The sequence below is a fragment of the Puma concolor genome, chromosome E2, assembly GCF_028749965.1.
Source record: "Puma concolor isolate L17-30 chromosome E2, mPumCon1.1.hap2, whole genome shotgun sequence".
NCBI classification, from domain to species: domain Eukaryota; kingdom Metazoa; phylum Chordata; class Mammalia; order Carnivora; family Felidae; genus Puma; species Puma concolor.
Genome location: NC_141681.1, coordinates 6856835 through 6879656, shown reverse-complemented (window position 1 = coordinate 6879656; position 22822 = coordinate 6856835). Strand labels below are relative to the sequence as shown.

The 22822-nt window shown below is 44.0% G+C and overlaps 1 long non-coding RNA gene across 1 annotated transcript in view; it reads left to right on the top strand.

Annotated features, from left to right (window-relative positions):
* Nucleotides 1-22822, top strand: part of LOC147573337 (uncharacterized) — a 202410-nt gene that overhangs the window by 76267 nt on the left and 103321 nt on the right. The window contains exon 3 of the long non-coding RNA XR_015244637.1: nt 6531-6630. This is a non-coding gene — a long non-coding RNA (uncharacterized LOC147573337). The remainder of the gene's footprint in view (nt 1-6530; nt 6631-22822) is intronic.

Here is a 22822-nt window from a genome sequence, read left to right as displayed (position 1 = left end):
AAAACTGGACCACTACAGCACAGGTTTGGACCAATATTTTGTACATGGACCAAAAAACAAAAACAAAACAAAACAGAGAAGAAAAAAGAAATAAGAAACACCTCAATTATCTCTTACTTTCATATTTCAGGGAACAGAAGAAAGAAGATAGCCCCCTCTGTCTGAGTAATGAGTGCTAGTGGGGGACCTGATCACTTCTTCCAGTGTTTGCTGAAGAGAATGGAGTAGGGCAAGGGGGAAAGGATCACAAAGGACGTGTTTGCGTCTCTATTTCATACTTGTTGGAAAGGACCTCTCCTTTCTTATTGGATAGAATAGGGGAAATAGCCCCCTTTTGGATCAGAGTATAACTGTTTTCTTTGCAATGCTCACAGCACTTAGAGGAGTTCCTTGGGCAAAAGAGTTACAAGAATGGTAAAAAGAATGTATACATGAGCAGGTAACGCTGTCCGGGGTCCTAGGGCCTCAGAGCTGATGTAGGCTTTGCAGTCTAATTGGCTGGATTACTCTTCTTGATCACTTATATCAATACTTAGTTCAGGCATTTATCTTCCCAGTGTGTTTTCCTATGAAGTGTTGCTAAAGTTTGAAGTTGTATCTGGTGTGGGCACATTGAGCAGTTTGTATCATTGAGGATGTCAGAATACGTCTACTCTCCCTACTCAATAAATATCACTTAAAGCATGCCTCAGGGCCCTTTCACTGCTACAGACTGAATTGTGTCCCCCAGAATTCATATATTAAAGCCCTAACCCCCAGCATGACTGTGTTTGGAGATAGAGCCAAAGCGAGGTAATTAAGGTTAAATGAGGTTGTACGGATAGGGCCCTGATCTGATAGTAGTGTCCTTGTAGGAATAGACACCAGAGTGCTACCCTCACCCTCTCCCTCTTCCTTTCCCACCCCCTCTTCCTCTCTATCTTCCTCTCCCTCTCTCTGTCTCTCTCTCTCTCTCTACCATGTTAGGACACAGTGAGAAGATGGCTGTCTGCAAGCCAGGAAGAGAGCTCTCACCAGAAACCAGGTCAGCTGGCACTTTGATCTTGGACTTCCCAGACTCTAGAACTGAGAGAAATAAATTTCTGTTGTACAAGATGTCCAGTCTATGGCATTTTGTTACGGTAGCCTGAGCACAGTAATATGCACACTTGTGTACTCAACCCAGGGACCAGGAGAATCACACCATCACTGCTACCACCTCCAAGATCACCTGTGCAATCGTACATGTCTTATATGTTCTGCTTCTGTCATGATCATCCTCTCCCAGCTTCATCTAGTCAGAGCCATAGCCCACCTCTGTGATGTGAGGACCTCTGCCAGAAAAGGAGGAGCTCACTCCCAGTGAAGGGAGCCTGTTGGCCTATCCTGCACGGGCATCTATAGGTCTGCTCATAGGGGAGAAGGGGTGCTTGATTCTGCTCACACAGCCTCCTCCGTGTATTGTGGCTTCTGGGACATCAGTTTAAAATATACTACTAGTTTCTCATATTTCTTTTTTTTAAATTAATTTATTTTTTAGAGAGAGCACGTGAGAGCAGAGGAGAGGGGCAAAAGGGGAGGGACAAGGGGAGGGAGAGAGAGAATCTTAAGCCGGCTCCACACTCAGTGTGGAGCCCAGTGCAGGTCTCGATCCTATGACCCTGGGATCATGACCTCAGCTGCAAACAAGAGTTGGAGGCTCAACCAACTGAGCCACCCAGGTGCCCAAGTTTCTCAAACTTCTATATAGGAGTTCCTAAGGACAGGGGAGGAAATAAGTACCTCTGGGCATTCCAGAGTTGTAGCTAAAGTGTCTTTTGTAAACCTGGAATTCTTGGGGAGCCTGTTTTATCTTAAAAACATTCTTGGCGTTTTGCCTTACACCTCATAATATTTTTCTGTTAATTTTAATGTGCCATGTTACCTCAATCAAGTGTGAATATGTGTGTGTGCAGTGTAGAATTTGTATTCATGGGATTCACATACCTTGGCATATCTTAAGAGCCCTGGGGTCATATGCATGACTCAGTCTGAGAAATATGATTTTGTGTAATTGTTAGAAGGGGCATTACTTTCTTATTAGCTTGGTAGAATGAGGCAACATCAGCCTTATATATATCATAGTTGCTGTAAATGTCTATGGTGTACTAGACATTGTGCTATTTAATATTGTGGCCACCTGTAGGGGCAGAATGGACTTGCACCCAAAATTTGGTTTGGATGTTGGTTGATGACAATACACACACCAAGAGGGATAAAAGGATTTATTATTTGTGTAATGAAGAATTCTGGAGTGAGCTGGGCAGGTGTCTCAAGCTGATCCGAAAATGGCTTGTGAGAGCAAGGAGAGGAGACTAATTTGGGGTTTTTATTGTGGTTGTTGGGTGGGGCCTCGGTGAGGGGTACCAAAGGAGGGGGTGCCTGGGTTTGCTATCAGCTTGCCTAGAGGTGAGGCAGCAGGGAAAGAGGGAGGGTGAGCTTATGTCAGCAGTCAAACATCAAGAACAGAGCCTGACTATTAGAGTTTGATGTCTATTATCTTACTGAATCATTATCACACACCATGAGGGGGGTTCCATGGTGATTCATATTTTACAGATGAGGAATTGTAAAGGTTCTATACAGGTTCAGAAGTGTTAAGTGACTTGCACAAGGTCACAAAGCTAGTATACAGTGCTGAATTTAGGCCCAGGTCACTCAGATATAGGTCTGTGCTCTTAGCTACTACCTACCCATCAATCATAATACCTGACATAACTTGCTTCTCATTTCAGGCTTTTTGGGATATGTAGATCTGTGTTCTTCCCTCATCCCACAGTGAGCTCCAGAAGAGGAGGGACCAAGTCTTTTTCACCTCTGTGACTCTCTTGGCCCCACTGTGTTCTATAATGGTAGCTCAGTAGCACATGTTAAATTGAATTATAACATTATCCCTGAGGAAAAAGAGAAACATCCAGCTAAAAGAAATTATTAAGAGTATCAATGGCCACCTTTAAAATTTTTTAATTTTAAGTTTTAATTTTTTTATTTTAGAGGTGGGGGTGGCAAGCAGAGAGAGAGAGAGAGAGAGAGAGAGAGAGACTGAGAATCCCAAGCAGGCTCCACACTCAGTGTGGAGCTCCACCTGGGGCTTAATCCCATGATCCTGGGATCATTACCTCAGCTGAAATCAAGAGGTGGACACTCAACCAACTGAGCCACCCAGGAAGACCTCAGTGGCCACTTTTTTAACGAGCACTAACCATGTGCCATGGTTCACACAGTACCTCCAATGACCTTGCACAATTAGTGGATTGCTGCTGACTTAGATGGAGAATAAAACTTAAGAAAGATAAATCTGGAAATCTGCATTTTGGCTTACACATCAGTTGCATAAATAAAACTTGGGATGGGGGCACCTGGGTGGCTCGGTCGGTTAAGCGTCTGACTTCGGCTCAGGTCATGATCTCACGGTCCATGAGTTCAAGCCCCGAGTCAGGCTCTGTGCTGACTGCTCAGAGCCTGGAGCCTGTTTCAGATTCTGTGTCTCCCTGTCTTCTCTCTCTGACCCTCCCCCGTTCATGCTCTGTCTCTCTCGGTCTCAAAAATAAATAAACGTTAAAAAAAAAAAATTAAAACAAAAACAAAAACAAAACAAAAAAAACCAACTTGGGGTGGACCAGCTGAAGAGCAGTTTCTGTTACAAAGAACTCTAAAACACTATTGACTTGACTGCTTACTAGGTCAAACCAGCCGTGCAGTGTGGCTGGTTCCTTAGAAGTACATGCATTCTCCAGCTGAATTGATGGAAATTCGATGTTTGGAGCAAGTGGGTAATAGTCCATTGAATTCTGTACTGGATCTTCAGAATACTATATGGGATTATGGACTGTAAGTTTTAAGAGGGATATTCGTAGCCTGAAATTTATGCAGAGAAGGCCCCAGAGAGGAGAAACCCTGGGATCTTTGCCGCCCAGGGCCTGGCTAGAGAGGCTGGGCTGCATTTGGCCCAAATGAGAGGAGACTCAGTGGGATGGGAATGACTTGGTAACATTTGGAAGCTTTTAGCTAAGCTCCACCAGGGATGGGCTCTGTCCACTTTACACATGTATCCCTAGCACTCATGAGATACCTTGTACAAAAGTACAGATTCGATGTTAAATGAATGAAGGGTTGAGTCACCTAATGGGTATTCTGGCTGATTCATTTGGTTACAAGGAACAGAGAGATGCTTACGTTGCACTTAAGCGTTGTTCAAGGCAAGAAGGCTTTACTGGAAAGACACAGGACAGCACTGTCTAGTGGCATTCTCTGTGACGACGGGAATGTTCTTCATCTGTGCTGTCCAGTATGGGAGCCGTTAGCCACACATGACTACTGAGCACTTGAAATGTGTCAGTGAAACTGACTTTTCCATTTTAATCAATTTAAATTTACATTTAAGTAGCTAATGGCTACTGCATGGACAGGGCAGATATAGATTTCAAGGGTAGGATCTGAAGGGTGGTTCTGGATTATGGGTGTCTCTAGGTGGTGGCTTCTCTCAGATGTACATGCTCTGCCCTACCTTTCTCCATCTCCATTTCTCTCTGCTTGTGCTTTGTTCCCTTCTCTCTTGTGAGAGTTTTGCTTCCTCATAACCTGAATTTGCCCTCGGCCATCCTTGCTACTCCTGTTCACACCATTAGTATCCACACAGGAAGCAACTGGCAACTTCCTTCGTGTGTCTTAGTCCCAGCTCCTGAAAGAGAAGGAAAGAATCTGACTGGTCCAGCTCATCTTTATAGAGCATCTTCATCAGCTACCTTTGGGTGAGGTGCCTGGTTGAATCAGTTATATCTAGGGATAAGGGGCGAGTCCTGCGATATGAACACAGCCCTCTAAGTAGTAGGACTGTGGGTGAGCAGATTCCCTTAGAATGGTTTGGGGGGAGTGTGTAGGCAGAGCAAACAGTGATCGGCCCTTGCTAGTAGAGACAGAGCTTTCTTTTGTGGGTCTCCAGAGGGTGGTGGAGTTTATAAGAAGGTAGATTGCAACTTACTCTCTGCAGAAGCACTTTCCTGTCTGGCAGCTTCAAGGATATTGAGTATCCTGGCTACTCTCTCAGTGCTCAGATTATGCTCCTCGTCTTCCTGTATGTGTGCCTCTCATGTGCCCAGCTGAGCCCTGGATTTTGGGGTCACGCTTGGCTTCTACCATTAGCCAGGTAGTGATCATGGTCAAGCAGCTTAACTTCTCTGTGCCTCAGTTTTGTTTTGTTTTGTTTTTAATCTGCAAATAGAAATTGTATTACCTACTGCATAGGGTCCTGGAGGCTTAAGTGATATAAATGATATTATATCATTTTGCTGAATGTTCAAAAGCTTTTAGAACAGCACTGCCACATAATAAACATGTATTACCTTTTGAGAGGATGGGAACTCTAGTTGTTGTTCTGGATTTCATACAGAGTTTTCTCCTACAGCTGCTTGGTTTTGTTGACACAGGGTTCACATATCTCACAAGATAACATCTTTCTCTATGATATGTTATTTCCTGTTATTTTTGAGGTTGTGATCCCTTCTTTCATTACTTCCATCCTTGTTTTCTTCCTTCCTTCCTCCCTCCCTCCCTCCCTCCCTCCCTCCCTCTCTTCCTCCCTCCTTCCCTCCCTCCCTCCCTTACTTTCCTCTCTTCTTTCCTTCCCTCCTTCCCTCCTCCCCTTCCTTCTTTCCTCCCTCCTTCCCTCCCTTCCTTCTCTCCTTCCTTCCTCCCTCCCTCCCTTCTTTCCTCTTTTTGTAACAGTTTTCTTGGCATATAAATCACATGCTATACAATTAACTCAAAGTGTACAATTCATACTGTTTTGATTACTTTAGCTTTGTAGTATATCTTGAGATGTGGAACTGTGATACCTCTAGCTTTGTATTTCCTTTTTCAAATTTTTTAAATTAAAAAAAATATTTGTTTAAATTCAGGTTAGGTAACATACAGTGTAGTATTGGTTTCAGGAGTAGAACCCAGTGATTTATCACTTACATATAACACCCAGTGCTCATTTCTCTCTCGAGGTGAAGGGGAGAGGGAGATACAGGCTTCCAGTTATGGAATGAATAAGTCACAGGAATAGAAGGCACAGCATAAGGAATGTAGTCAGTAATAGTGTTGTATGGTGACAGATGGTAGCTGCACTGGTGAGCATAGCATGTTTACACTTGTTGAATCACTATGTTGTACACCTGAAACTAATGTAACATGTGGCCATTACACTAAAAAAAAAAAGGGTACAATCCAATGGATTTAAATATATTGACAGGGTTTTGCATTACATCACCATAATTTTGGAACAATTCTGTCTAAAAAGAAGCCTCATACCCATTAGAAATCTGCTCTTCATATTATGGACTGAATGTTTATTTTTCCCTCCATAGTCATACATTGAAGCCCTAATTACCAGTGTGATGGTTTTTGGAGGTGAGGCCTTTGGGAGGTTATTAGGTTTAGATAAGGTCATGAGGGTGGAACCACCATGATGGGATTAGTGTCCTTATAAGAGAAAGATAGTAGAGCTTACTCTCTTTTGGTGTTTGCAGACACCAAGGAAGGTCATGTGAAGACATAACCAGGAAGAAGGTCCTCACTAAGAACTAGACCATGCTGGCACCTGATCTTGGACCTCCAACCGCTAGAACTGTGAGAAATCAATGTCTGTTGTTTAAGCTACCCAGTATATGGTATTTTTGTTATAGTCACCCAAACCAACTGACTCCCTACCCGCCAATCCTCCACCCCTGGTACCTGGCATCTGTTAATCTACTTTCTGACTCTGGATTTGCCTATTTTGGACAATTTCATGTAAATGTGGTCATCATGTGTGGACTTTGTGACTGGTTTCGTAGCATGATTTTTTTTTTTTTTTAACGTTTATTTATTTTTGAGACAGAGGGAGACAGAGCATGAATGGGGGAGGGTCAGAGAGAGGGAGACACAGAATCTGAAACAGGCTCCAGGCTCTGAGCGGTCAGCACAGAGCCCGACGCGGGGCTCGAACTCACGGAGTGTGAGATCGTGACCTGAGCTGAAGTCGGCCGCTTAACCGACTGAGCCATCCAGGCGCCCCTAGCATGATGTTTTTAAGTGTCATCCATGTTGTGGCATGGATCAGTACTTCATTCCTCTTAATTGCTGAATAATATTCCGTCTGTGGATTTATCACCAGCTGTTTATCCATTCCATCAGTTGATGGGCATTTGGGTTGTTTCCACCTTTTTGCGATTGTGAGTAGTGCTGCTGTGAATGTCTGTGTACAAGTATTTGTTTGAACATCTGTTTTCAACTCCTTTGGGAAGATACCTGGGAGAGGAATTGCTGGGTCATATTGTAACTCTATGTTTAATATTTTGAGGAGCTGCCAGACTGTTTTCCACAGTGGCTGCCCCATTTTACATTCCCACCAGCAGTGCCCCCGTTGTTTCTTTGATTTATCATTACCTCTACCTGCCATCTGACTTGTGAACAGGGACCTCATAGTCTGTTACTGATATATGTTATTTAAAAAGTGAAGTAAAGTGAAACCTAGTTTTCTTTGAAAAATTCCCGGCACATATTGAGATAATTGCATTTTATCAAAGAAACAATACAAAATAAAACAAAACTAAAGAAAGATTTGGTGGAGAGGCAGCAAACATTAGCGATTACTCTTAGGCTCACCTAGACTATAAACTCCTTGCCGTCAACGCCTAAGCTTTGTTTCTCTATGTTTCCTTCATGGGATTTAGCAAGGGGTTGGGATAAATGTGCATTTATCATTCTTCCATTTGTTCATTTAATACTTCACCTAGGGTTATTGTGTATGCCTATATAGTGGTGTGCAAAGAAAAAAAGAGAAAAGTCATTTAAATGCTGTAGTTGGCCCACCATTTACTCAATGAAGGTGGACCCACAGGCAGTAGATGCACTCAAGCCTGAAACAGTGAATGCAGGTTTGAAACCCGTGGAAATTATTTATGAATAATTTTAAGGGCTTGTCACCCTTTGACAAAAGAGGGTAGATACATGATTCAGGTAGCCAGCTAAGTGGGTGCTGATGGCTTTGCTGACAATGAAATGGAGGAATTATTTGAGGGCCAAGAGAATCTTGAGCAAGGCGGCCTGAGAGAACTGATAGGCTTGTTCTCAGAAGACAGTGGTGGGGGGTTTAAGGATTTTAAAGAGCAAGTCTGACTTTTTGTCATTTTGTCCTTATCCTGCTAATAGTCCCGTGCTCCCTTCAAGGGGTGTTGGAACCTGGCAGAAAGTCATAGAAGATAAAATCCCTACTTTTGGGGGCCTTAGGGTCTAGTGTGGAAGGCAACAAGGTCACCTAGCAATTGCAAAGCCACATGAAGAAGGAAAAGATAGGGGTATGCACAGGGTTGGGAGTAATGCAGGGTAGGGAGCACCTGAAGGGGAGGTCAGGTGTCTGAATTTCCTAGGGCTGTCGTAACTGATTTCCACAAACTGGGGGGCTGCAAGCAACATAATTCATTTTCTCATAGTTCTAGAGGCCAGAAGTCTGAAATCAAGGTGCTGGCGGGGATTATGCTCCCTCTGAAGGCTCTAGAGGAGGGTCTTTATTGCCTCTTCTGGTTTCTGGTGGCCGTAGGCATTTCTTGACTTGTGGTATTTTGTATCATTCCAACCTCTGCCTCTGCCTTCACCTGGACCCTTCTCCTCCTCCCCGTGTCTGTCCTCTGTCTGTCTCTAAGGACACTTGCCATTGGATTTAGGGCCCATTCACATAATCCATCCATCTGTGAGACCTTTTTTCCAAATAAGGCCTCATTCACAGGTTCTGGGGATTAGGATGTGAACATATCCTTTGCGGTCCCATCATTCAACTTACTACATCAGGGAAGGCTCCCTGTATGCAGTAAAACAGTTGAGCTAAATCTTGATGGAATTAGATGGGTGAAAGGGCAGAGAAAGTTTCAGAAAGAGGGGAAGAGGGAGTGAGCATGTACAAAGGTCCTGTTGGAAGAGATTCTATGGTCATTCACAGGTACTGTGATACACTTGGAGTGTAGTTGGTGTATGTGTGGGCACACTGTGGAGTGAGGAGAAGGGAGTAAAATTTTGGGCAACAGAAGTAGGCAAGGTCCAGGTCTTAGGGGGTGTGGCATGACATGATAAGGAGAGAATACAGAAACTACTAAAGAACTTTAAACAGGGAGGTGATATGAGCTGATTGGAATTTTAGAAAGACCACCCTGGGCTCTGTGGAGGGTGGGATGCAGTGAGGCTGGTGGCAGAGAAACTAGTTAGTAAAACTTCTGCTTAGTAAATGCACTTTGTCTTGAATCTTCCCTTGCCTTACTTTTATTTTCCTACATTAACTCATGATTTTTGCTGGGCTGTTGGATGCAATTTAACATGCTAAGCCAATCTATTTACTTGTAATGCTCATCACTAATAGGAAACAAGATGCTGGCCTCACAAGGGAAGCTGGCTCAGCTCAGTTAGCAAAGTCCTTTGCATTGATGATGAAAGATGGTAAATAGATTGAGCAGGTTGATGGTGTCAGTTCCAATTTGTTGAGCCACTGAATCATGTTGTCAACAATTAGCATCTACAAAATATGAACACACATACATCACCCTTTCGGTAAAAGAATGAGGCACTCTGGCTCTTGCTCTGAATTTGCCACAAAATTCTCCCTTGTCATTGCTTTGTAGTTGCTGCTGAACTAAAGTCTGAGTGACTTAAGAATATTTACTGAGCTCCTTCTGGGTATCAAGTACTGTGTGAGATGTCCAGAATGTAGCAGGGAGGGAAGTCAACAGCCTGGGCTCTAGGGAGCTCATGGTCTAGAGAGGAACAGACAAGCAGACAATGTTGAGGCCCTGGGGGTTGGTAAATTCTGTGCTGGTGGAAAGTGGGGGTGCTATATATCACCTAAACATCCCACAGTAGGGGCAAAAAAAAAAAAAAAAAAAAAAAGAGGTGTGCAAAGGCCCTCTCCATCTCAGCTCCATGCTACAGTGCTCAACGGAGCTGGTTATCTCATTCAGTGGTGAGAATGCACCAGTTCTTAGTGGCAGCCCTGGGTTCAGAGCTCCTTTTCTGGTGATTCCTTAGGTGTTCTCTCAGTGCTCTACCTCCACATCCTCTCCTACTGTCCACTCCCCCAGCCTGAAAGGTCTCTTGCAGAGTGGCAGTGCATTTCTCAAGGTCCATTCATTCATTTGTTCTTTCAGCAAAAACATACTGGCTAGTAACTGCTTGTGATGCTCTGTGCCAGGTAGTGGGGATACTACACATCCAAATTCTATAGGAGTCCGGCCTTGAAGATGCTGAAATTCCTATCAGCCACTCAAAGCAAGGATAGTCTGTGGAGGGGTAGTGATAAGGCAGGGTGGGTGACATTTCACTGGCAAAAGGCATTGCTGTCCTTGGAAGGGGCTTTGGCTGGTTTGGCGGTGTTGGGAAAAGCAGGGCAGGAGGAGAAAACACCAGAGATGCACTTTGAAGGGTTTGAGTAGGTGGAGGTGGGTGGTGCTCACCTGATCTGATTCTTGGTTTGCTCCAACCCATGCTAGCATGAGATCTTGGGCAAAGGCCCTCGCTCACCTGCCTGAGCCCCAGTTTCTTCCTTGGTGAGCTGGGATATGAAATGCTCCACGTCCCTACTGATGCTGTGGAGACTCAGTGGAGACAGGGCCCAGCATAGAGTAAGCACTCAATTAATACCAGCTGCTTTTGCTATGAACTAGTCCTTGTGAGAGAAGGGCCTTTCATGACACTGTTTGCTTTTGAAAGGGCACCTAGGACCATATATTAATGAGATTGGAATGGAGGGTTTGGTTGACTATTTCTCTTAAGTTGTAAAGTTGCCCTGTAGCAAGAAGGGGGGAAAGGTGAGCCAATTCCATGTCTAGAGCCCTGTTAAAGGTACTTTATTTTTTCCTGGCTCTCGGGCTAGGTTTTGTGCCTGTTATTATGAAAACATGGCCTGGAATATCTGTAGCCAAGAGGTCTGGAGCCCATGGGAACTGTCAAAACTGGGATTGGAACATAAATATGAAATGACAGGCAGCTTCATGTGCTGTTATTAAACTTCACAGCTAGAATTTTTGAAAGCAAATTATCATGTAAAAATATTCTTGTTATGTTAAACTGGAAATGAAAATAACTTATTTATTTGCTTAGATCAAATCGTTGGAAGCAAAGTTAGGCTGTATTTTTTTTTTTCCTGCCAAATGCTTTGATGCGTCCCTTTAACCAATGGTTTAAATATGAATATTAGTTAAGTTGCATCAACCACAGTGAGGTTATCAACCTCCTAAGGATTGTATCTTTTCAGATGGTTCAGTGAATAGAGATTTAGAATAGGAGTCAGGAGCTTTAATGTTTTTGGCATTCAACCAGGAGAAAACTTGGCTCATCGGTAGTACGGGTAAGCTGTAGATGATTGAGAAATGGGCTTATTTATGGGAATTTAGGCTTGCCCATTATGTACGTAGGAGCATGTGTGGGTGTTACCAGGGTCCAGGACTCACCTTGATGGCCACCAGATGTCACTGTTGAGTCACAGAAGCACAGCCAGAGGGGCTGAGCATCCTTCCAGGGGAAGACTTTTAGGAAAACTTTATCTGGCCAAACAGCTCATTCTTTTTATTTATTTATTTTTTAAAAATATCTGTCAAGATCAGGAGTCCAGGGCAAACTTAACTGAATTCAGGAGAGTACTTAAAAGTATGGAAGAAAATTAGGGCAGTGGGAAAATAAACACAATATTTGCTCTTCTGTATTCTGGAGATTGTCCTTGTCATTCAATCACTTTTGCATGCCTGGTCTCCCCCCATTCCCAGCCCAGAACTAGGCAATAAATGCACTGAACTGGTTAGACTTGCAAAGTCACAGAATGTCAGAGCATGAAGGGCTCTTAAGGGTCATCTAGCAAATGTCTCAATTCAAGTAGAGGGACACCAAGAGAGGAATGAATCACCCAAGGTCACAGTTAACTCTAAATTGAGAATCTCTCAAAAGGCAAATGAAGGTATAGGACATTGGTTTTCAAAAGTGTGGTATCTGGGCCAGTAGTATTACTAAGAGGTGGGGACTTGTCAAAAAAGCAGATTCTTGGGTGCCTGGGTGGCTTGGTTGGTTAGACATCTGGCTTCCGCTCAGGTCACGATCTCACGGTTCATGAGTTCGAGCCCTGCATCAGGTTCTGTGCCAACAGCTTGGAGCCTGGAGCCTGCTTCACATTGTGTGTTTCCCTCACTCTCGGCCTCTCCCTCGCTTGTGCTCTGTCTCTCAAAAATAAATAAACGTTAAAAAAATTTAAAAAAAGAAAAGCAGATTCTTGATTCTACCCCTGATCTATTGAGTCAGAAAGCTTAGGTTAGGGCTCAAGCAATGTTTTTTTTTTGTTTTCTTGGTTTTTTTTTTTTTTTTTTTTTTTTTTTTTTGATAAGTCCTCCATAGGATCCTGATTCGACTGAAGCATAAGATCTACTGTCAACAGGAATAGGGGGACTCTAGTTCCCACTTTCTTGTGCTACAACCATCTCCTTGGGTGCTGAACTGTGAGGGCAGTCAATTATCAGCTTCTAGTTGGAACTTGACCTCATCTACATAATCCCTGAGAGTTAAATGTATTATCATGAAAAAATTAATCTGAATAACAACGATCAGTGTAGGATTTTGAAATTCTCTACCCCTAAGCAAATTTTTGCCCAAACATTCAAATCTTGGGGGTGTATATATGATTTGTTTTACAAAGCTCTTAGTATTTTCGTTGGTGTCTCACTTTTCTTTCTCAATTCTAGGAGAGAGAGGTTAGTGTTATGGAGCATTTATGTGCCAGGTGCTTCCACATCTTCTTGGAGTTTTCATGAGAAATCCTGGAGAGGACAGTTTGACCAATGCCATATTTTTTATAGGCAAGAAATGTGCAAGGTCACACTAGTGAGGAAGTGTGTACACAGGAAAGATTTCAATGGCTCTGCTTCAAGTTAATGGAGCTTTATTTCCCTCCCAGGCTCTCTTTGCATTTTAAATGGGTCTTCAAGCCCCAGAAGGGAGCCAAGCTCCCTGGATCTGAGGACAGAGATTTCTAGGGGGTAGGAGACATAAAAGAAGAGAGCCCCTGTGATGTCCTACACGGTGCTCTTCCGGAAGACAACCCACTTTCTGTGCTTGAAAAATGGTTAGATCCTGGTTGGGTCTCCCACGGAGAGGAATATTCTGTAGCTTCTGCCGTTGCTTCATGGTGTCATTTTCCAGATATGTTCAGGGCTGCTCCCTCTTCTTTGCCATGTGTTCTTCTGGGTTTAACCTCAGGCTAGGTTAATCAAAGATATCCTCTGCCGGACAAGGTTAGACTGGCTTCTTTGCAATTTCTACTGTTCTCCTATTTTCCCTTGTTTGTATACAGGGGAAGAATGCTTGCTTTATTTATTTTTGCTACTGTAGTTCTTAGGAAAAGCCAGATCCAAGCAATGATTTGGTGTGCAGTAAGCAACTACTACTTAACCCTTGTCTTGCCTTTTCAAGGTCTACTTTCTAGTTTCTTACAATAGGGAGCTGCAGAGGGGTTGCGATGAAGTCATGGAGGTAAAGGTAAAGGCACGCTAATCCCTTCCAGCCTCTACCATTAGCGTTTCCTCCCTAGAAGACACATCTCGTAGAGTTTGAGAACATTTATGTTGTTTTATGCTTCATCTCATTTTTAGGCTTTCCTCCTTCTTTCTATGCTATTTCTTTGTGATACAAGACTTAATTCTGCTTTTTCATTTTTGAGCAAGAATTGCATTTCCCTTTATGTTTAGGCACCCACTCAGCCTAACTTATCAGTGTGGTTTATTCTGCTGGGAGAACTCAGTGCTCCTGAGAACATTGTTCTCTTTGCCTTTTTCTCATTAGTTATTCTTTAAGTGTGGGCTTTGGAGTCACGCATTCCTGTTTTGAATCTCTGCTTTGCTTCTTACTGGTTTGTGCAAACTTAGGTGAGGAGCTTCAGACCCGTCTGAGTCTCACCAGAATTGAGCCGGCTCAGGAATACAGGTTCAGACCACTGGGCCATCAGGTCCTGGTGATGCTTCAGAGTTGCTGCCAGGAGTTGTGTGGGCAAGACAGGAAGGACAGGCTCACATTGTTCCCAGGATGCTGGCTCTGCGGGGCCCAGGCCGTTTTCTCTGGGGTGCATCGGAAGTGATGGTAACCAAGCTCAGGCATACTGCTGCCCCCAGGGTGAGGCTGTTCGTGGCCCAGCCATTTCCTTCCTCTCTAGTTCTTCAGCATGGATCCTGTTAAGTCCCCTCCCACTCCTCCCACCCCTCTCCATCTATCTCTTTCTTCAGAAGTTCTTGGACTTGGGACCCCAATGGACAGGGAAAGTAGCTGGTTAGACTCCATACAGCTCATGTGTTGTGCTGTGCTCCGTAAAAATGCTTGATCTTTTGGTCCTTCAAGTTGGGTCCTAACAGAATCAACCTGAAAACACGTAAAGAATATACATTTATTGCAGGGCGCCTGGGTGGCTCAGTCGGTTAAGCGTCCGACTTCGGCTCAGGTCATGATCTCACAGTTCGTGAGTTCGAGCCCCGCGTTGGGCTCTGTGCTAACAGCTCAGAGCCTGGAGCCTGCTTCACATTCTTTGTCTCTGTCTCTCTCTGCCCCTTCCCTGCTCATGCTGTGTCTCTCTCTGTCTCAAAAATAAATAAACATTAAAAAAAAATTAAAAAAAAAAGAATATACATTTATTCCAAGATCCTTTCAGTTGGAAAGCCCTACAAGTTGAAAACACCATGTTGGGTCTTGCTGTTTTCCTTATCAGCCTGTGCATTTGAGTGGAGGCAGTCACCTTAGTGCATTTGTCCTACTGTTCCTTGTCCTTAGTGGCAGGTGCTTAACAAACACCAAATGAATGGCCGATTAATGTAAAGACCTGGATTCTGGCCTTGGCTTATGTGGTTTTGGTCAAGTCACTCAATTTTCTGGGTCCATTTTGTAGATGGTTGACAATTATCCCTGAGTTTTAGATCAAACTCTCCAGGAGGAGCCTCTGACATGCAGATTCCAGTGACTTATTAAGGAAGTGCCCCTGCCTAGGATGGGGTTGGGGAGTAGTAGAGGAAGGGGAGGAAGCAGAGCAAAGGTGTGATCATAGGCAAAGTCTTGCAGCTCCAGGCTGATCCTGCAAGGAAACTCTGAGGTGTAGGTTTATTCTAGTCCTGTCTGAGACAGAGGGGCTGGACCTTCATATTCCTGCACCTCTGTGACTGGCTGAGGACTGGGGTAGGAAGGGGGAATATAAATTAGCAGACATTTCTAGCTCTCTACTCACCTGGGCAAAGCCATCTCCAATGGCTTGAGGGAAGTTCTCCAAAACAGCTTGAAGTCTTTGTGTAAGAGAGTAAGAGAAGAAGGGTGGGGTGCTGACATTATGGCTATATCATATCTACTTCATCTGCATTTTTGACGCATTGGTATCAGATGAGAAAATATGTGGAAATGCTTGGAAACAGTAATGTTCCATTCCAAAGTAAATGGTGGTTTTTATATTCAATAAATTGTTTAAAAAAAAAAAAAAGAGTCTCATGCATCCAGAAGACCCAGAAAAAGGATGTTCATGTTAATCGCACATTCTGGTTCATAAAGCGTCGCCCTTAGATAAAATTTCACGTCCTTTGAGAACTGGTAATCCAGTGCCAGTTTTCAAAGAATTGTAATTTAAATTAACACTACAACTACAGGCAAGACAATTTAATCTCTGTTTGATGCTTCAGAAGGCATTTCCCAATCTTGTAAGGCCTCAGGGTCGTGATTATCATTGCACAGTAGACAGACACAACTGCAGTTAACAGACTGGGTAGGGGAGCAGGGAAATGGCATCTCCTCTCTGTTTTATTATGGGAGAGGTGCTGGCTGTCACTGTATTTACAAATGGATAAACGTTGGAGTGCTGACAATTTTTTGGGCCCAAAGCTTTGATTTTCCTTTAATTATTTGGCTGAGATGGGCCAAGACGGGGACTCTTACCTGACTTAATTAGATAATCTCAACTATAAAGGCACAGACTCTGTGATGTGGGGAAATGGGATTTTGCTTAGCAGTTTCTCACCATGTCTCTAACAGAAGCCTCAGGGTAGCTGTGCTTTAACACACACATTGCTTCCTATATCACACAATGGTTATATTTGAGTTGCCATTTTCATTGTTATTTTACATCATATAGGGAAACAATATATTTCCCTAGGCCCAGGGTGGCTAAGGTGGGGTTTTCCTTAATGGACTCTTCTCTGAACTTGTCCACTGCCAAATTTGACTGTAGCTGTTCAAAATACCCTTCCTTTGCACTACCAGCCTTTTTGAAACCGCATTATTGATGCATTTTTGAGATCCTGCCACATCTCCTGTATTAAGATAGGTATATATGGGGATGTAAGAAAAATGTAAGACCCCTGCATTTGGGGAAAAAAAATATGAAGAGGAAAAGAGAAGAAGTCTTATCTAGAACCACTTAGAAATGGGAGTCAGAGAAGGAGCAAGAAAAGGGAAAACCCAATATTGAGCCCATTAATGTGTCATGAAGATGAGGGATACTTCTGCAAAATATTCCAAGATTTCTTGAACTTTTGTAATTGCCCTGTGTTTGTTGTTTTCATTATTTTCTTTTCCTTTCCTTGTCATGAGTGGCTGGCAGTAAAACCAATGCATTAACTGAATTGTTCATGAGACATTTTTCATACACTTTCTGTGAGCCAGGTACTGTGCTGGGCTCTGAGGCTGTGGTGATAACCCAGACCTGACCTTGTCTTCAATTCCCTGAGGAAGTTAGAGTTGGGGGTGGGAGTGGATACATCAATACTCAAGGACAGTAAGCCTAGACCATCAGGGGGGAAAAACCAAGGGCTATGCAAACATAGAGGAGGGGGTCAAATGGAAGAGGGTGAGAGGTGACTGTCTTAACACAACACCTCTAGTGGGTGCAGACCCCAGCCCTAGAAAAGGAGGGAATAGCAGGACCAGCTGACTTCTAGAGGCACCTGGGAATGTCCCATGGGCAGAAACATAGTTCTGGCTGTTGCCTGGGAGAGAACCAGTACATTTGCTTGTAGAAAGTTCTGGTGAAATCATGTGACTTAAAGAGGTGGTGCAATTCTAGGGAGAGACAGAATATACAAATGGACAGTGGTAATGGCCAGACCACATATACAAATAGAATCCTACTACAACCTCTGTAGCAGTTGGTCCCAAACAGCCAGTACTTGATTAATGACTCCAGCTTCCCTAATTTTGCCCCTGTTTTCAATTGAGGACCACACAAAGTCAAATCTGCTCTCCTACCCAATAGCATAAGATGCCCCTGCTTCATTTACACACCCAATAGCATTCCCAGGCCATCAGCCTCCAATCAGAGCATGGCCAAAGTCTTCCCATTTTTCACTATAAAGGTTTTCTGCTCCCCTGCCTTTGAGTCTCTGCCAAATGCAAGTGATGGTGGCTGACTCCCCGGCTATAGGAAGCGCTGCTTGGTTCTGGTCTGAGTGCTCTTTGTTTATTTGTACAGTTTTTGATAAAGGGCATATCAAAGCCCATACTCAAGTGCTGACACCCCGTAACCACTCAGTAAATGTTCTCTCCTGATGGGGCACCCCCACCTTCCCAGCGATACGCCTAAAAAACTCCCTCTGCTCTTCCAAGTTGTCATCCACTCTGGATGGAGGTGGAACGGACCTTTATTCCACCTGAGGGGCCCAGAAAGGGCAGCCCTGAGGGCCCCAGAAAGTTTGATGGGACAGCAGGTGAACAGCATTGGCAGGGACAGGACCACGCTCCAGTTCCATGCACGACAGCTCAAAGACACCTTCGAGAGCTGCACAGAGAAGACCAAGGAGGGGAAAGGGATGCCATTCAAAGGTGGAAATCTGGTTCCACGTCTACAGTGTTTTCACCTCCTCCAAGTGTGCTTTGTGACAATAAAGTTTCCAATAAGCTATGTACAAATCACCGACTTCTGTAAATCGGGTCCTACTTCCCCCATGATTTACACTTTCATTTAAGTGCTGATTTATCATCATTTCTTCCCCTGGCAACCATCCTTACGACTTGCCTCTTAGTTCTAGCCTCCCTGGCAGATAATTAATGAGCTCTTAATACGGCTTATGGGCACCAGAGGGAACGCAGTATTTAAAGACGCCTTTCAGGGATTTTTTTTTTTTTTTCAGTAAAGTGAAGAATCCCTTTGTCAAGCAAAAAAACCCCACATCACATACATTTGGCAAATGTTACCCTTTTGAACTTGTGGACTGTTCAAAGGCAGTTCAAGAAGTTTGCTTGAATTGGGACATGTCAGTCTAGAGGTTTATCTCCCCACCCATCCTCACAAGTATTCAGGGTGGGAAAGAGCATCTTATTAAACCTTTCTACTATCAAATTGGTATTGTTTTCTTCCCTTGTTAAAAAATATTTATTGAACACTTACTGTGTGCTAGGCCCCATGCCAGGCACTGGAGATATAATGGTGAGGAAGACACACATGGCATTTCTGTTTGTGCTGCTGCCCACAGCCTGTTGAGGGAGACAGATAGTGAGCAAATAATTATTTCACTGCCCTTTTGAGAGGTGCTACCAAGAGGCCAAAGTGGGAGGCTGATGAAGCCTGAGCTGGTTTGGGGAGGGAGGGAGGTGGCCGGGGAGTTGATAGTTAAACCGAGCTTCAAGGGTGCATTAGAATGAACCAGGGGCAGGGTGTTGCAGGTCAGAACAAAATGTGCAAAGGTTCTGAAGAGAGAAAGATCCCAGAGAGTGGGAGACGATAAGCCTGTACAATAAATGTGGGCACCATGGTGACAGTTCTTGTGGACTAAGAGTTTTGAATTGGATTCTTAGAGCAATGGAGAAATTATTAACAGTTCCAGGCAGGGAAGTGACACACTCAGAAGTACCTTTTGGAGAATTTTGTCTCCATTGTGGGGAATGGATTGGAGGAGATAAGGAAGGAATCAGGAGGACCTGTCAGGAGCCCAGAGCCTCTGTCCAGGATATAAGAGGTGGTGCTCAGTGGTTGTTTTCATCAAGCACAACCTGTAGGAGAACTTGTAATGAGGGTTGGGGGTTTAACCCAGTCATAGAAGGGAGGAGAGATGCAGTCTAAGAACAATCAGCAGACTGCCTCGTCTCATTCCAGCCCCCAGCTCCACCCTGGGGTGGTCCCGGCTTCCCTAAGGCAGGCACAGATGCACGCATCACCGACAGCCTGCCTACATGTCCACCATGCAGGCTTTAGAGAGAGGGCTTTCCTCAAGGGCTCTGACTTAGAACTGGGATCAGGATGATGGTCTCTTTATGTGGGTTTGATAAGGAGGATCTTCCTGATACAATCCCCAATCTTCAGGGGAGTATTTAAATATTTAAATGTTTATCTTCGTGGCCCCTCTTATCAGACAGCAGCTGGAAGTTCTCAAATGTCAGTGGGCAAAGGAGTCCTTTGGCCGGGGGTGGGGGTGGGGTGGGGGGGGTGGGGGGGTGGGGAGAATCTTCCTCAAAAGGCAGGTTCTTGGACCTTACTTCCAGGTATTCTGTTTCTTGTCTGTGGCTTCGGAATATGCATTTATTTTTTTTATTTAAAAATTAGAAAAATATGTTATTTATTTTTGACAGAGAGAGAAAGAGAGAGAACAAGGAAGGGGCAGGGAGAGAGGGAGATACAGATTCCAAAGCAGGCTCCAGGCTCTGAGCTGTCAACACGGAGCCCGATGTGGGGCTTGACCTCACAAACTGTGAGATCATGACCTGAGCTGAAGTTAGATGCTTAACCGACTGAGCCACCCAGGTGCTCTGGGAATCTACATTTCTTAATAGGCTCTACACATCCCCTCCCCATCATTTCTAACTCTGATGGTCTTTAAATCACTTTGAAATTCTGGTGACTACTGTCCAGTGGCTTAGGCCTCCAGGACACCATCTTGCCTGAGCTCAGCAAAACATGGTCTCTATTTCCAGGTAGTCACTGACATTTCAGACGTTCAGGTTGGGATTATTGAATTGGGGGATGGCTTGGGAGGCAAGACTGAATCCTTCTGCTCCCCCAAATTGCCTAATTCTGAGATTCATCCAAATGGTTTATCAACCTGCCCATTATTCTCCAGAGGTTCTGATTCAGTGTGTGGCCAGACCACCAGGAAGCTCGTGAGTTCAGCAGGTGCCTCAGGTAATCCTTATGATTGGCAGGTCGGAGATCTTAGTTCTAGAGGCTCATGGATAGCTCTGGCTCTCAGGGCCCACGGACAGTCTCAGATACTCTCTGGGGGCCTCTAGGATCCCCGAGGGTCCTCAGTTCCTTGGTTCTGAGAATTTTGCTGGACCCTTGGTGGGGTCTGATACATCTTTTGGCTTTGCAGCCAAGCCCAGGGAAGAACCAGTGGGGGCAGCCATTTCTGGGTCACGATACCAGCTGAAATACATCACCCACTGCTGAGGGCCATCCTAACAACAGTTTCTGAAGCCTGGGAAGTGAGTAGTTTCATATATATGTATGTATATATGCATGTGTATATATGTACATATACATACATACATACATATATGTATACATATACATATGTATATACATATACACATACATATGTATGTATGTATGTATACATATGTATACACATATATACATACATATACACACACACACACACACACAGTGGAGGCTGGCAAATCTGAAATCTCTGCAGGGTTGTCAGACTGCATACTCTTGGGCAGCAGCTATGGTGGGCTCCCTAGGTGGGATTTCTTTTTCCTCTGATAAACTTCAGTTTTGCTCTTAAAGCTGTTCAACTGATTGGATTATGTCTGTGCCCTGATTACTGAGGATCATCTCTTTTACCCAAAGTCTAACCAATTGCAGATTTTAAGCATATGTACAAAATACCTTTGCAGCAACATCTAGACTAGGGTTTAATTGAATAACTAGAGCCTGGCCAAGTTGACACATAAAACCAACCATCATAAGGGAACTTGCAATGAGGACCACATTCTGGGTGGAGACTGGTGTTTTGGGAAGGGGGGGCAGGTTAGAAGGAAAGTGGAACATGTGAGTAGGGTGTCTTGGGCAGAGTATTGGCGGACCTGGGTGGTCCAGAACTAAGTGGAGCTTCCTGTTAATGGCTGGCAGCCCAGGGATGAGTGGATGACCACGGCCAGCAGGGAAGCAGGCAGGGATTGACAACTGTAATCCTAGGATTCTCCTTCTTTATTCATAATTCCATTGGTTATATTAATGGTCATGTTAGGCTAGGGTGATGTTGGCCTGGTTCTCTCTTATCCAGGGATGGTAAGTCCCATCTTGATCTTTGCCCTGCCTTAGGGATTGGTATAGAGTGTTCTAGTAAAGATTAAAAGGGAGAGTGTTGACAGGTAACCTTTTATTTGTGGGTGAAGCTCTCTGAAAAGCCCAGATATCCGAAGGACATATAAACAGCCGAAAAAGTGAGAAACGAAAAAACTTTTATTCTCCAACTCAGGAGAGTGGACCTGAACTTAAAGTTTCATGTGGGCTGCTGGGTGTGGAGTACTTGCCCTGTACCAGGAACTCTGCTAAGCAGTTTGGTTACCCTTTCCCATTTAATATTCACAACAACTGTCTGATGTAGGTGTGATGATTTCTTCCGTATAGAGAAAGGGAAACTGAAGTCCTGAGAGGCTAAGAAACTTCCCCAAGGTCGTGTGGTTACTACATGGCAGATCTGGGATGCAAACCCATGTTGGTCTGATCTAGAGGCTCTCCTCCTGTCTTACTTCATCTAAAACCTAGAAGAGCCAAAGCTTCAGAAACATCCTGAAGACAGCCGAAAGGAGCCTTTCACTACCATATGGGGAAAGAGGAAAGACTGGGGGACATTTTAAAAGATGAGAGATAAAGCAGAGGTACTTGATTGTTGTTTGAATTCTGATTTATCTACCAGGGAGAATGATCTTGCTGTGGGAAAAAAGCAGAATAAAGGGGAAAGAGTCAGGGCTCTGTGTAGGTGTGAAGGCAGAAAGCCAGCAAGGTTCATAGACATGAGCTCAAGTCTGCAGGCTTAGATGAAATTCAACATGCAAGTCTGTTGGAACTTGGAAGCATAAAATCTATGCGGCTGCTTGCTACGTAGGATACAGAGATGCTACTTTTTAACCTTTCCCTTCCCTTTGGTCTGGTATCTGCTCCTTCTCAAGATATTTGACACTTACATGGGTACATGCATCTATTCCTTGAGAGCCCTTTGGCACAAACCGGTCTGCTTACTTTTTTCTGTATGACAAATGCCTTACATAGCAACATGGTAGACATTCTTTAAATGTTTGTTTCTTGAAGAGAAAAAGGAGAGGCGATTGAAGACTTGATATAGACAGAATTTGAAGTTTTCAAAGGAGGAGGAAGGTTGCTTTATATGCTACCAGCCAATGAATTTGACACTAGTGAATGGTAAATGCCAGACCGGATCGAATCATTAGACAGATGGCTCATGAGATGCTGGAAAAGGAAGCTGGGATCATTGGGAACCAGAATGGGTTCACCAAGAACTGGTCGCATTGAACCAACTCTGATTCCTTTTATGATCAGATTACTGTACTTTTGTAACAGCCTGGAGGCATGAAGTGTTTGATACCCAGCAAGGCAGCTGGCATAATATTTTATGAATCTCCCAGAGGCAACAGGGTGAAGCAGGTTGGGTTAGTTAACAGGTTGATTTATAACTGAGTGTTTAACTGTGTATGAAGATCTTCTACTAATGTCAATTTTTTTTTTTTTTTTTTTTGGAGGGGGAAAAAGGAAGTTTCTCCACCAGCATGTTGCAGGGCTCTCTTTTCATTATCTTGTTTGAATTTATCAATGGCTGAGATATACTTATAGTGGGAAAAC